The following is a 16,436-nucleotide window of genomic DNA, read 5'->3' on the forward strand; positions in this document are numbered from 1 at the left end:
CAGTTTTTTTATTCCAATTATTTCCTGTAATACATGTCGTAATCAAGCAAACACTGAAAAATTTTGACTCACTGCGTTTCAATATACATAGGATCAGAATATTAAATCTACAAATAAAAGAAAACTTACTTTGTCTACAGCTCGCTGCTATTTTCGAAAAGCTGTAAGTGGCTGAATACTATAAAAGAATGACCGGTATTATCCAACTGATGTTCATTTTTTGAATATCTGCTCGAAAATCACGTTGTAATCGAGGAGCATACCACTGTTTAGGCATTTTGGCTCACTGCGTTTCAATATACATAGGATCAGAATATTAAATCTACAAATAAAAGAAAACTTACTTTGTCTACAGCTCGCTGCTATTTTCGAAAAGCTGTAAGTGGCTGAATACTATAAAAGAATGACCGGTATTATCCAACTGATGTTCATTTTTTGAATATCTGCTCGAAAATCACGTTGTAATCGAGGAGCATACCACTGTTTAGGCATTACCAATAGCCCAGAAGTATGAAAACTATGAATTTGTCCGTTTCCATTACCTACAATCAGATAAAGACACATTATGTAGAGACGTGCAATAGATTAGCTACTTCCTGTTTTTATTGTAAACTGTCAATGAATTGTTAAGTCTTAAGTTTTCTCCATATATAATGTCGCAAGTTCGTTGTGGCCCCTTCCGTGTTTTATATTTTAGAGGGACGTACTTGACTCGTAGCGCCCTTCCTTAAATACACTATGTGATCAAAAGTAACCGGACACCCCCAAAAATATACGTTTTTCATATTAGGTGCATTGTGCTGTCACCTACTGTCAGGTACTCCATATCAGCGACTTCTGTAGTCATCAGACATCGTGAGAGAGCAGAATGGGGTGCTCCGCAGAACTCACGGACTTCGAACGTGGTCAGGTGATTGGGTGTCACTTGTGTCATACGTCTGTACGCGAGATTTCCACGCTCCGAAACGTCCCTAGGTCCACTTTTTACAATGTGATAATGAAGTGGATACGTGAAGGCACACGTACAGCGCAAAAGCGTAAAGGCCGACCTCGTCTGTTGACTGACAGAGACCGCCGACAGTTGAAGAGGGTCGTAATATGTAACAGGCAGACATATATCCACACCACCACACAGGAATTCCAAACTGCATCAGGATCCACTACAAGTACTATGACAGTTACGCGGGAGGTGGGAAACTTGGATTTCATGGTCGAGCGGCTGCTCATAAGCCACACATCACGCCGGTAAACGCCAACGACGCCTCGCTTGGTGTAAGGAGCGTAAACATTGAAAGATTGAACAGTGGAAAAACGTTGTGTGGAGTGACGAATCACGGTGCACAATGTGGCGATACGATGGAAGGGTGTGGGTATGGAAAATGTCCGATGAACATCATCTGCCAGCATATGTAGCGCCAACAGTAAAATTCGGAGGCGGTGGTGTTACGGTGTGGTCGTGTTTTTCATGGAGAGGGCTTGCACCCCTTGTGGCACTATCACAGCACAAGTCTACATTGATGTTTTAAGCACCTTCTTGCTTCCAACTGTTGAAGAGCAATTTGGGGATGGCGACTGCATCTTTCAACATGATCGAGCACCTGTTGATAATGTACGGCCTGTGGAGGAGTGGTTACGCGAGAACAACATCCCTATAATGGACTGGCCTGCACAGACTCCTGACCTGAATCCTACGGAACACCTTTGGGATGTTTTGGAACGCCGACTTCGTGCCAGGCCTCGATACCTCTCATCAATGCAGCACTCCGTGAAGAATGGGCTGTCATTCCGCAGGAAATCTTCCGGCACCGACTGAACGTATACTTGCTAGAGTGGAAACTGTCATCAAGGCCAAGAGTTGGCCAACACCATACTGAATTCCAGCATTACCGGTGGAGAGCGCCACGAACTTGTAAGACACTTTCAGCCAGGTGTCCGCATACTTCTGATCACATAGTGTAGTTCCAGTCTAGAGATGGTGCCATTCTGTAATACAACTAACACTGGGAAACTACCATACAGACGAGACAGGGCAAGTCTCGCACACTGCAGGTATACACTTCCCATCCAATAGGCCACACCACTTGGTAACAGGTACATTACTGTCTCAACAATGCTGTCCACCTGACCACGATATTACCGTACTTGGCCTCCCGTGATGGTTATCGGAAACACGCGATGACGTTACAGCTGATCGAGAAAAACGCATAGCACTGTGAATGATTTCCAGGCAGTTGTGCATATACTATCAAGTGGTTCAGCATGCCATCGCGAAATATCACGATAAAAACTCGAAATAAGCGAGCGAAGAGCTGTCACTCACAGGTGCAATAATACTATGGCTACTGATATTTCAGTGTTTTTACCCTGTTATTAGTAAATAATAAAAAAGAACAGCAGTTACGACTGAGACCAAACATATACCGAAAATAGTGATTATTCAGAACTAAAACGCAGGTATCGGTTTTAACCGGTCGGTTTTTCCCATCCCTAATCTACAATGGCCGTGGACACGCCTTCTACATCTCATACAGTCATTTTTGTAAGGGCCTTACTCCAAATTTTGACAAAATGGACAGATTCTACATTCATAGACACTTCTTTATGCATGAAAGGGGCTTTATTCCATAGACTGTAAATGTGTTTTTGCCACTTCGTTACAGCGACGTCATTTTTGAAAGTGTGTTACTACTGGAATAATGCCCTTCCAATGGTGATCGTCTTGGTAAGCCACCTATCGAATATCTAATGCACTATGCGTTACGTTTAACTTTTTATAGTTGAGCTGTTGTTATTTCTGAACTGTGTTGTGGGAAGTAAGGCGGTGTCAAGTACTGAGTTGGAACGGCGTGAAAGTGTCAAGCTTCTTTTATTTCCGAAAGCGGTTTTTTTTTTTTTTTTTTTTAGTATTGAAAAGACAGCCTGGAGCAGTGGCTATTAACAGGAACAAAATGCAAGACATACAACTACAGATATTTCCATGGTGATTTGATGAAATGGCCTGAACGTAACAATGCTGCTGGTGATGAGCAGTCAATCCATTTTGTATGTGCTTCGAGTAGAGTTACAATACTGTGAAAATAGAAACAATTAAAACACTACTGAAACTAACTTGGCCATGCGAATGAATTACTTCCTGATGAAAAGGGCCTTATTCAAACATTCTGGACTTTTTTTTAAAAAAAAAAAAGATTGCAAAACTTGGCAACTGCAGTAATGGCAAAATATCCATTTCATTCTGTTCTTTAACTATGGCAAATGCCGTCGTGTTATGTTGCGTATACTCACCCACAGCACGTTTTCCTCAGTTCCCGAAAGCTTAAGATTTTGGAATGAGGTCCCTTCAAAAATGACTGCATCGTTTACAGTAATAATAAGTTATACAGAACTGCAACCAGTCACTTTTTTGAATAATTATGTTTTATTCCATGAATCGGTTTTCGAACCTTTTCAGGTTCATCTTCAGATGCTTACAGGAAGTTACATCATTACTGGTAGTAGCATAATGCTGGGTGCTGGCTCTATGGCAGAAAGATGGGTTACACTTTAATGTATCGCCATGACTATAGCTTATATGTCGATATGGATATGAATTTAGTTTTTACTTATTGCGACAGTGTTGCTTGCAACAAAGATCTTGACAGAAAGATGTGGCATAGGTCTACTTTGTACAGAGATGTAATTTATTGTTCTTTACATGTATTAAAGTCGATATAAGGCCAAGTATTTTAATCAGAATGGCGATAACATGAGAGCACAAGATAAAATAAATAAATAAATTACTACCAGAACAAACTTCAGGTGATCTGATATCTTATTTCTAATTGTATATTACAGGCAGTTTCGCATTTTTTTTCTGTTGACTTATTTCTGTTGTTATGTTAACATGATCTGGGGTATTATCAAGAGAAGATTCTGTTTATTTTAGCAAAAGGTATATGTATAAGAGTTATAGTGATTGTAATGGACTAAAGCTATTTGTATGGCTTTACACTTCATATTTAAAAAATAATGAACAAAAGTTCTTTAACTGTTGACTTATTTTTGTTCTTACGTTAGAGTGATCTGGAATATTGATAAAGGCAGCTTCTGTTTGTTCCAGCTAGAATTAATACGTATAAAAGTACTGATTTATGTTAGCAGTAGAGGGCTTTAACATTTAGAGATATAGTACAGGTTTTATTCTGTGGTGGGATATTACATTGACACCAGTGTGGTTAGCATGTAAGGAGAGGGAGTGGGTGGGGGGACTTTGGGAGGGGGGGGGGGGGGAGCCGGTGTAGGGTTCGTTGGGTGGTTACTTGTTTTGTACTAGTAGATCTTCAAAGTTCTGAAGGAAAAATTTATTTCTCAGTTCAGTTTGATCATTGAGTAGGTAGTCAGGTGCTGTATTTGTGTAGATAAATATTTCAATTTCTTCAAGAAGGTCAAGTATTGTGCCTTTGTTGGCAAAATGTAGTACTCGGAGATGCTGTTCTATGTTGTTTGCAGAATGATTGTGTTGGGCAAGGTGTGAGGCAAAGCTGGACTTGTTCAGATTGTTAAGACGGAGTCCATCTATGTGTTCTTCAAATCTTGTTGTGAGGCTTCTACCAGTTTGTCCAATGTAGAAGCTACTACCAGTAATGATGTAACTTCCTGTAACCATCTGAAGATGAACCTGAAAAGGTTCGAAAACCGGTTCGTGGAATAAAACATAATTATTCAAAAAAGTGACTGGTTGCAGTTCTGTATAACTTATTTACATTCAATATACAGTCACGGTTCTAAAATATCCGTAATGGATAAGCATAATCTAGTTTACAGTAATGTCAGAAGCGTCGAGCGGCCTACGCAGAAGCCCTCACGGTGGTTGGTTCGCCTGCGGCACTTGGCGGCGACCTGTGTGCTGGGATACAGAGCCAGGGCAGCGAGTGGTTAGAGGCCTGGGGGCCGGCAGGTGCACGGTTGCTGCTGGCTGCTGGCTGCGCGGAGCGTGGCGGGCATTGCGAGGAAATCGATGGCGCTGATCGCTTAATGCGCTGGAAAACACTTCACGCGTGGCGGGCAGGGGCCGCCGTGGAAATCACTCCGCTCTGCGGGGAGCGAGCTGTGCGGATAATGCCGAGGTCTGAGCTCCGGCAAGATGGCGGGCCGCAGCTCAGAGGGATGAAGAAGGGAGGGCCACGCAGACGGGTAGCATTCATCCCACACTAGGTGGGGAGAACCCTACGTCATAGTGACGTACCCACGCGTCATCATTAGTTTCAAGAGTTGTGCTATCGACTGTTGTGTGTATACTGTATATATCGACTGTTGTGTGCGTCTTGAATCTGCATTGTTATCTGTTTATGTGCTTTCATTATCTTGTTGTCCGGTGTTGCTAGCGTGTACGTCGTTCTGAACATGGGCTCTAACGGAGATAACTTTCGAGCAGATCCATGAAGATAGTCTGAAAGATTTCACTATGTTTCATAGTTGATTTACAACACGACGGCAAAATTAAATGGAACTAAATGGTTTAATGTTTCTAGCAACATTCGGAATTATCTTCAGAACCACTTCAATTTGTCAGTTTAACATTTCTGCCCACATGAATTATGTACAATTCATTGGGTTTTATAAAGATACGAACACGTGAGGCAATACTGACCTTACGAGTTATCTTAGAAGAAAGATTAAGGAAAGGCAAACCTACGTTTCTAGTATTTGTAGACTTAGAGAAGGCTTTTGACAATGTTGACTGAAATACTCTCTTTCAAATTCTAAAGGTGGCAGGGGTAAAATACAGGGAGCGAAAATCTATTTACAATTTGTACAGAAACCAGATGGCAGTTATAAGAGTCGAGGGACATGAAAGGGAAGCAGTGGTTGGGAAGGGAGTAAGACAGGGTTGTAGCCTCTCCCCGATGTTGTTCAATCTGTATATTGAGCAAGCAGTAAAGGAAACAAAAGAAAAATTCGGAGTAGGTATTAAAATCCATGGAGAAGAAATAAAAACTTTGAGGTTCGCCGATGACATTGTAATTCTGTCAGAGACAGCAAAGGACTTGGAAGAGCAGTTGAATGGAATGGACAGTGTCTTGAAAGGAGGATATAAGATGAACATCAACAAAAGCATAACAAGGATAATGGAATGTAGTCGGGTGATGCTGAGGGAATTAGATTAGGAAATGAGACACTTAAAGTAGTAAAGGAGTTTTGCTATTTGGGGAGCAAAATACATGTAGACTGGCAATGGCAAGGAAAGCGTTTCTGAAGAAGAGAAATTTGTTAACATCGAGTATTGATTTAAGTGTCAGGAAGTCATTTCTGAAAGTATTTGTATGGAGTGTAGCCATGTATGGAAGTGAAACATGGACAACTAGTTTGGACAAGAAGAGAATAGAAGCTTTCGAAATGTGGTGCTACAGAAGAATGCTGAAGATTAGATGGGTAGATCACATAACTAATGAGGAAGTATTGAATAGGATTGGGGAGAAGAGAAGTTTGTGGCACAACTTGACCAGGAGAAGGGATCGGTTGGTAGGACATGTTCTGAGGCATCAAGGGATCACCAATTTAGTATTGGAGGGCAGCGTGGAGGGTAAAAATCGTAGAGGGAGACCAAGAGATGAATATACTAAGCAGATTCAGAAGGATGTAGGTTGCAGTAGGTACTGGGAGATGAAAAAGCTTGCACAGGATAGAGTAGCATGGAGAGCTGCATCAAACCAGTCTCAGGACTGAAGACCACAACAACAACAAACGAAACACTTCAATTTCTTCCTATTTCACGTTTTTATCCACATGATTTATTCAATATTAATCGGATTGAAAACATGACTAGACACTTTTTTAACTTTCGTTACGGTTATAATTCCTTCATTCAGATAATCGTTACGTTCACGAAACACAGAATAACATCCCACATTCTTTGGATTGCAGCTTAGTAATTAATTACTTAACTTTACTGTCCGAACGATTTATGCACGATTCATCGGATTTAAAAAGAATGACAAGCTTTTTTTATTTCGTTATCGCTCCTTCGCTCAGACATTAATTATGTTCATGAAATACACAATAACATCTCAAATTGTTCGGATTATATTTAACAATTCATTCAGCTGGGATGAGCATATCACACAACTCCTGCCACTTCGTTTGTACACATGTATTTACATTTAGCTTTAACGTCATCGGTACAACTGTAAAGATCGATATACGTACTCTGTTAGTCGATTTAGGTTATTTATGTCACAATGACGTAGCGTTACGTCATTATGGTTCCAATGGTTCAAATGGCTCTGAGCACTATGGGACTTAACATCTATGGTCATCAGTCCCCTAGAACTTAGAACTACTTAAACCTAACTAACCTAAGGACATCACACAACACCCATTCATCACGAGGCAGAGAAAATCTACGTCATTATGACGTAGGGTTCTCCTCACTTAGCGTGAGATGAACGCTACCCCTCGCAGACTGCTGGCTCGCGTCGAGCTCTAAGCGCTGCTCTGACTCACTAATAACAAAACTGTGTGTACGATGCTCAGGCGCGGGTCCAGGGTTCCATTCTGATGACAGGGGGGGGGGGGGGGGGGTTCCACTTTGTTAAGGCGCGTACATACTAAGTCAACGAAGGCCAACGAACGACAGACACTGGATTTGGCTGAGCGTTGGTCGGTATTACATTGGTGTTCGGCTTCTCGTCCACGGCAAACGAAGGGCTCGGAGCCAAGGGATTCGGCCATGTGGGATTTCTGTGAGGTCTGATATCTCGCTCCCGTTTTGTTATTGTTATAAAGTAGCGTTTTAATTAAAATTTTACTGGGAGATATGAAAGGGGACTGTCGCTATTTGCCGCGTCGATTTTCAAGAAGTTTTGCCCATAACTGTGGCCGGCCGGTGTGGCCGAGCGGTTCTAGGCGCTACAGTCTGGAACCATGCGACCGCTACGGTCGCAGTTTCGAATCCTGCCTCGGGCATGAATGTTTGTGACGTCGTTAGATTAGTTAGGTTAAAGTAGTTCTAAGTTCTAGGGGACTGATGACCTCAGAAGTTAAGTCCCATAGTGCTCAGAGCCATTTGAACCGTAACTGTGAATGAAGTTTGTAATCTCCCCTCTCTTTCCCAATTCCAGTTATCGTCCATAGAAAGCAAAGTCTTTTAAGAAAAATTTGAGAGGAGCGAGAATTACAATAAACTTTCTAGTTTACTTAGCTTTTCGTGTATATTTGGCTCCAGTTCTTCTTGTGTAGGGGTCTGATTCTTGAAGCTGAAAGTCTCACATTTTAGGTCCTAATGGTTGAATCGATGTAAATAAATTTGAAGATTGTTGTTGCAGAATTTTTGTTGTTACGTTAATATATTTTGTCACATTTTAGTATACCACACAGTCTTTTGAATTTTCGTATTAACAAAGCCGAAATTACGTTGTTCGCCCAAAATATAAAAATACGTCCGATCACATCAGAGGCATGCTTACTACTACTTCCCTTTGCGGTAATAAACACAAACCAAAGGGTTTACAGTTTTTTTTGACAAATGAATTTCTATTAATTTCGATTATTATTTCATAGATTAATCCACAAATTAACACAGTAAACAGTACTAGATTGCGTAATTAACAACATTAAATTTTTAGTGTGCCAACTAATTAGTAATTCCAAATGTCTCTAAAAAAAAGATAATTTTAACTGACCGATTGTAACATCGAAAATAAATTCCTTTTCATAAATTTTAGCTTGAAACATAACATATGCTGAATAAAATTATATGGAAGTTTTCAGAAAAGCAGCTGACATAATATTGAACTGTCCAAAATTTGAAAAATAGTACTATTGTAGACAACTACTGTTAAGGGAAAGTAATGCCAGAGGAGGATGGCCGTTGCAAGTTGCGAATTTGATAAATGTACTCAGCCTCTCTAGTACCGATATAACCACATTCTGTGTAGGTCTGTTCTTGAGACCACAGATCTTGGTCAGAGAGGTTACTTCTTTTGAAGAGAGTAGCAAATAGTGTTTTAGACAGTCTGGCTATGTACGTGCCTTGAAAATGATGGAAGTTGACCTGCCGTGTAGTGGAGGTAGCATTATCTAAAAAAGGACTTCGTAATAACATGTTCTGAGAAAAAATTTTGAGGAAATGATAAGATATGAATGCAAGAATGGCAGAGCCAATTTTTAAGGTAATCCAGTCTTTTTATATTTGTTACTGAGTACTTTCTTACTGTTAGAACATTGTATATGCTTAAAGTTTTCTGAAGAAATTTTATAGTGAAGCACATGGACTTCTCTGATAGTTGAAACAAGTGTTACGAAAATCACTTGTACACAAGAAAGTTATTGTTGTCATGGCTTAATGGAGCATAGCTAAACTTGGAGTCTTGTTCTCATTTATCTGTCGTTAAGATTAGTTCCCTAATTTTATTAGTTTCATGACTTTGTTTGCGTGTGTAGTGCCAACAGTAAAATTCGGACTCGGTGTTATGGTATGGTCGTGTTTTTCGTGGAGGGGACTTGCACCCCTTGTTGTTCCGCGTGACACTATCACGGCACAGGCATACATTGATGTTTTAAATTCCTTCTTACTTCCCACTGTTGAAGAACAATCTGGGGATGGCGATTGCACCTTTCAACACGATCGATCACCTGATCATAATGCACAACCTGTGGCGGAGTGGTTACACGACAAAAAATCGCTGTAATAACATCTGGCCTGCACAGAGTCCTTACCTGAATCCTATAGAACACCTTTGGGATGTTTTGGAACCCCGACTTCGTGCCAGGCCCCACCGATCGATATCGATACCTCTCCTCAGTGCAGCACTCCGTGAAAAATGGGCTGCCATTCCTGAAGAAACCTTCCAGCACCTGATTGGACATATGCCTGCGAGAGTGGAAGCTGTTGATTGGTTTGTGGGGGTTAAAGGGACCAGACTGCGATGGTCATCGGTCCAAAGTGGAAGCTGTCATGAAGGCTAAGTGTGGTGGGCCAACGACATACTGAATCCCAGCATTACCGATGGAGCGCGCCACGAACTTGTGTCATTTTCAGGCAGGTGTCCGGATACTTTTGATCACATAGTGTATAATTCTTCGTTTATTACCATACCTCATTCCGCTGTGTTCTTATCTTGAATCCTGCCAAATATATTCCTTAACATGTTCCTTTCAAAGATTCTCAATTTAGCTTCTTCTGATTTTATTAATGTTCATGTCACTCAAGTGTATGTCGGAACAGGTAAGGTGGAGTTTTAATATGCAGATCTTTCAATTTCTTAAAATAAGTTTGCCTTTTAATAGATCCCAGCAATTCGAAAAACATGTATTGGCTTTTTGTGTATTACTGTTTATTTTTTTTCTACGGCACTGTTGGCTGTAGTTAATAAGGTTCCAAGATAAATGAACTGAGTTACTGTTCCGATTTTCTCTGGACAAATTTTAAAGATGTTATCTTCTTTATTTTGCCGTGGTTTACTTGTATTAATTACTAGTTCTCCTCTAACTAAACTGCAACACAACACTGGTGAGTGAATTAATTTTTTCATTTTCTCCTAAGAACACGATGTCACCTGTATAGGCTAGTCTATTAAAATGGTGCCCTAATTTTGCTCCAAGTTTTCACAATTTTCTTTTCTTGCTGGTCTGCTCCATAAAGAGTATGAAAAGTGACGGTGACAAAGCATCTCCATTTTCGATTCCGGAGGTAACATTGCCAAGAGACTGATTTGCATTTTAACGGTAAAATTTGAATTTTGAATTCACATTTATATCATCTGTATTGATTTGTCTGGGATTCCTGATTCTTTCAGAGTGATCCATAGATAAAATGGTTCAAATGGCTCTGAGCACTATGGGACTTAACTGCTGAGGTCTTCAGTCCCCTAGAACTTAGAACTACTTAGATCTAACTAACCTAAGGACACCACACACATCCATGCCCGAGGCAGGATTCGAACCTGCGACAGTAGCAGTCGCGCGGTTCCAGACTGTAGTACCTAGGACCGCTCTGCCGCAACGGCCGGCGATCCATAGATAGTTTCTGTTTATACTGTCAAAAACTTCCTTTAAGTCTCTGAGAAGGAAGTGGTCATCCAGAACATTTTGTGACGTTATAGCGACGTACCGCTATGCGTGGCTAATTATTTTCCATTTCTTTTTCTTAACTACGCTGCAGGGGAGAATATGGTTTGTTAGCTCAGCAATAAAGCTTCAAATTCTTGACCGAGACGAGCAGATTCAGGCGTGCGTTTCTGCTGTTGGTGGTCGGTTGTAGGGCTTTCTGTGTACGGGAAATAACTTCCTAAGGGACTACGGTGAGCGAGATGAAGAGAGCCGCGTGCTTTTGTCGGCACCGGCTTCCAAACAGGTGTCCTTTCTTCGGAACAAGAATTGGAAAAAAATTAATTCGTTTACCTGGTATCTAATGAGCATTGCACTTGCTCGTATAGCATTTTAGTGTTGAGTTTGTAAGTCTGGTAGACAGGCACCACACATCACAGTCCAAGTCCAGCAGGATAAGAAGCATAAACATTCGGTTTATTCGGGCTTCTTTTCAAGAAGGATTCGTAACATGAAAATTTTATCCACTGTTGATCTGTTTCTTCTAACACCAGCTTACGCACCGTCAGTAATTTCTTCTAGATATAGTTATGGTCTTAATACACTTTTGTTTGTATTTTGTATGCAGTGTTGAGTAATGATAGTTCTCTGTAGGTGCAGACAGATGCCGCTCATTTTTTTATATACTGAGTGAATTACGAGGTGCATTCAAGTTCTAAGGCCTCCGATTTTTTTTCTAATTAACTACTCACCCGAAATCGATGAAACTGGCGTTACTTCTCGACGTAATCGCCCTGCAGACGTACACATTTTTCACAACGCTGACGCCATGATTCCATGGCAGCGGCGAAGGCTTCTTTAGGAGTCTGTTTTGACCACTGGAAAATCGCTGAGGCAATAGCAGCACGGCTGGTGAATGTGCGGCCACGGAGAGAGTCTTTCATTGTTGGAAAAAGCCAAAAGTCACTAGGAGCCAGGTCAGGTGAGTAGGGAGCATGAGAAATCACTTCAAAGTTGTTATCACGAAGAAACTGTTGCGTAACGTTAGCTCGATGTGCGGGTGCGTTGTCTTGGTGAAACAGCACACGCGCAGCCCTTCCCGGACGTTTTTGTTGCAGTGCAGGAAGGAATTTGTTCTTCAAAACATTTTCGTAGGATGCACCAGTTACCGTAGTGCCCTTTGGAATGCAGTGGGTAAGGATTACGCCCTCGCTGTCCCAGAACATGGACATCATCATTTTTTCAGCACTGGCGGTTACCCGAAATTTTTTTGGTGGCGGTGAATCTGTGTGCTTCCATTGAGCTGACTGGCGCTTTGTTTCTGGATTGAAAAATGGCATCCACGTCTCATCCATTGTCACAACCGACGAAAAGAAAGTCCCATTCATGCTGTCGTTGTGCGTCAACATTGCTTGGCAACATGCCACATGGGCAGCCATGTGGTCGTCCGTCAGCATTCGTGGCACCCACCTGGATGACACTTTTCGCATTTTCAGGTCGTCATACAGGATTGTGTGCACAGAACCCACAGAAATGCCAACTCTGGAGGCGATCTGTTCAACAGTCATTCGGCGATCCCCCAAAACAATTCTTTCCACTTTCTCGATCATGTCGTCAGACCGGCTTGTGCGAGCCCGAGGTTGTTTTGGTTTGTTGTCACACGATGTTCTGCCTTCATTAAACTGTCGCACCCATGAACGCACCTTCGACACATCCATAACTCCATCACCACATGTCTCCTTCAACTGTCGATGAATTTCAATTGGTTTCACACCACGTAAATTCAGAAAACGAATGATTGCATGCTGTTCAAGTAAGGAAAACGTCGCCATTTTAAGTATTTAAAACAGTTCTCATTCTCGCCGCTGGCGGTAAAATTCCATCTGCCGTACGGTACTGCCATCTCTGGGACGTATTGACAACGAACGCGGCCTCATTTTACACTCCTGGAAATTGAAATAAGAACACCGTGAATTCATTGTCCCAGGAAGGGGAAACTTTATTGACACATTCCTGGGGTCAGATACATCACATGATCACACTGACAGAACCACAGGCACATAGACACAGGCAACAGAGCATGCACAATGTCGGCACTAGTACAGTGTATATCCACCTTTCGCAGCAATGCAGGCTGCTATTCTCCCATGGAGACGATCGTAGAGATGCTGGATGTAGTCCTGTGGAACGGCTTGCCATGCCATTTCCACCTGGCGCCTCAGTTGGACCAGCGTTCGTGCTGGACGTGCAGACCGCGTGAGACGACGCTTCATCCAGTCCCAAACATGCTCAATGGGGGACAGATCCGGAGATCTTGCTGGCCAGGGTAGTTGACCTACACCTTCTAGAGCACGTTGGGTGGCACAGGATACATGCGGACGTGCATTGTCCTGTTGGAACAGCAAGTTCCCTTGCCGGTCTAGGAATGGTAGAACGATGGGTTCGATGACGGTTTGGATGTACCGTGCACTATTCAGTGTCCCCTCGACGATCACCAGTGGTGTACGGCCAGTGTAGGAGATCGCTCCCCACACCATGATGCCGGGTGTTGGCCCTGTGTGCCTCGGTCGTATGCAGCCCTGATTGTGGCGCTCACCTGCACGGCGCCAAACACGCATACGACCATCATTGGCACCAAGGCAGAAGCGACTCTCATCGCTGAAGACGACACGTCTCCATTCGTCCCTCCATTCACGCCTGTCGCGACACCACTGGAGGCGGGCTGCACGATGTTGGGGCGTGAGCGGAAGACGGCCTAACGGTGTGCGGGACCGTAGCCCAGCTTCATGGAGACGGTTGCGAATGGTCCTCGCCGATACCCCAGGAGCAACAGTGTCCCTAATTTGCTGGGAAGTGGCGGTGCGGTCCCCTACGGCACTGCGTAGGATCCTACGGTCTTGGCGTGCATCCGTGCGTCGCTGCGGTCCGGTCCCAGGTCGACGGGCACGTGCACCTTCCGCCGACCACTGGCGACAACATCGATGTACTGTGGAGACCTGACGCCTCACGTGTTGAGCAATTCGGCGGGACGTCCACCCGGCCTCCCGCATGCCCACTATACGCCCTCGCTCAAAGTCCGTCAACTGCACATACGGTTCACGTCCACGCTGTCGCGGCATGCTACCAGTGTTAAAGACTGCGATGGAGCTCCGTATGCCACGGCAAACTGGCTGACACTGACGGCGGCGGTGCACAAATGCTGCGCAGCTAGCGCCATTCGACGGCCAACACCGCGGTTCCTGGTGTGTCCGCTGTGCCGTGCGTGTGATCATTGCTTGTACAGCCCTTTCGCAGTGTCTGGAGCAAGTATGGTGGGTCTGACACACCGGTGTCAATGTGTTCTTTTTTCCATTTCCAGGAGTGTAAAACAATGCGCATGTTTCTATCTCTTTCCAGTCCGGAGAAAAAAAATCGGAGGCCTTAGAACATGAAATCACCTCGTAAAAAAACTTCCCATTCTTCCGGTATTTGCTGTTCTTCCAAATCTTGATCATCAGGTTATGGTTTTTTCCCCAGTATACTAAAACTTTCATTTTCTTCTGCTGTTATTATTATTAAAATGGTAGGAATTTGTGACTTAAAAGTGAGGTTGACAGCAAGTTAAATTGGGGGGAGAAAGTATAACAAACTGAGATGCCCCCCCTTCGCCGGCCGCGGTGGCCGAGCGGTTCTAGGCGCTTCAGTCCGGAGCCGCGTGACTGCTACAGTCGCAGGTTCGAATCCTGCCTCGGGCATGGCTGTGTATGATGTCCTTAGGTTAGTTAGTTTTAAGCAGTTCTAATTTCTAGGGGGCTGATGACCTCAGATGTTAAGTCCCATAGTGCTCAGAGCCATTTTCTTAGCCCCCCTTCCCCCCTCTGCCCCCCCCCCCCCCGGCCCCCTCCACAGAACCAAAGCCTGGTTCAACTCTATTCTCTAGACCCATTTCTTCCGCTCTGGCGGTCTCAACAGGCAGGAGAACGTCTCTACAGAATACCTGAGAACGACGTGTTACACCTCTGCTGTGAAAATGATACGACTGCCTGTTTCACTAGCGTTGTATTCGCGTTGACGAGATCACGAGATCACCACATTAGGCGAGACATTATCTAGATGCGGGGAACATAGTAGACAACGGAGAGCTTGAGATGTGACCCTGATCAGCTTAGACGGTACATTTTTTCAGCAGTAAACGCAAGCAGTATGAGGTTCCGATTCAGTTGTTAGCAGAAACACAAGAGCAATGCCAAACAACGTCTTAAGCACTTTGAAACCTTCGTCCCTGTCCTTCATGTAGGAACACCGTCCACATTTAGACAAATTCAGAAACTATGCGACAAGTTCGCCTTATCCACTCGATGCGTAAACAGAAATGTCAGACGCTATGTCTCCACGGAGTTACACCTGTCAGTGAAACGTTGGATTTGCCGGTAATTACTGTCTTCAGATAAGATTAGCCTACGTTAAACGTTCTGCATTTATCCCGCTATCAACGAGCAGTACACCGGACTGCAATAAATCTGTTCTTTTCGTGTTAACAGCTGATAGTGACATCGGTAGGTTGTTGAACCCAAGATTCAATGTCGTCCATAGTGGCTTACAGATACAGTAATATCTTCACTCCGAAGCCGCCTAAGACAGGTTGTAATAATCCATTAAAACTACATGTTTAAAGAACGTAATTTTCTAATTCTTAGTTTCACATCCTATCTGCAAGATTTCTAATTAGCAAAACGCAGATACTGTAATGTGAAATGTTGTTTCATTATTGAAATTTATCTCATCATCATCATCAGTTTTCTGCTATATTAGCACGTCTTTTGCCTCTCCATTTTCTGCGATCCATTGCTTCCTTCTTAAGGATGCTGTATGCTGTACCGTCCCTCACGTCATCCAGTTTCTGAAATCTCTTCCTTCCTCGCTTCCTTTTCCCTTCTACATAACCTTCTAAAACTGTTTTTATCAGTCCGTCATTCTTTCTTAATATATGCCCAATCCAATGTCTTTTTCTTCTTTTTATTACATCTAGTAACTGTCTTTTCTCCCCCACTCTTCTCAGTACATCTTCATTTTTTACTCCGTCCATCCAACTTATTCTTTCCATCCTCCGCCATCCACATCTCAAAAGCCTCCAGCCCTTCTCTGTCTTTCCTCCTCAAAGTCCATGTTTCAGCGCCATATAGAAGATCACCCCATACAAGAAATTTTATGAGTCTCTTCCTGAGTTCTCTGTCCAGACCGCTGCAGAAAATTCTCCTTTTCTTATAAAATGCCTCTTTTGCCATTGCTATCCTTGTTTTAATTTCTGTGGTGCACTTCGAGTCAGTGACTACCCTGCTTCCAAGATACTTAAAATTTTACACCTGTTTTAGTATTTCTCCATTCAGCATAATTTTTATTTCTTTATTTCCTCTTAGTGCCAATACTTTTGT

The sequence above is a fragment of the Schistocerca americana genome, chromosome 1 (assembly GCF_021461395.2).
Source record: "Schistocerca americana isolate TAMUIC-IGC-003095 chromosome 1, iqSchAmer2.1, whole genome shotgun sequence".
Lineage (NCBI taxonomy): Eukaryota > Metazoa > Arthropoda > Insecta > Orthoptera > Acrididae > Schistocerca > Schistocerca americana.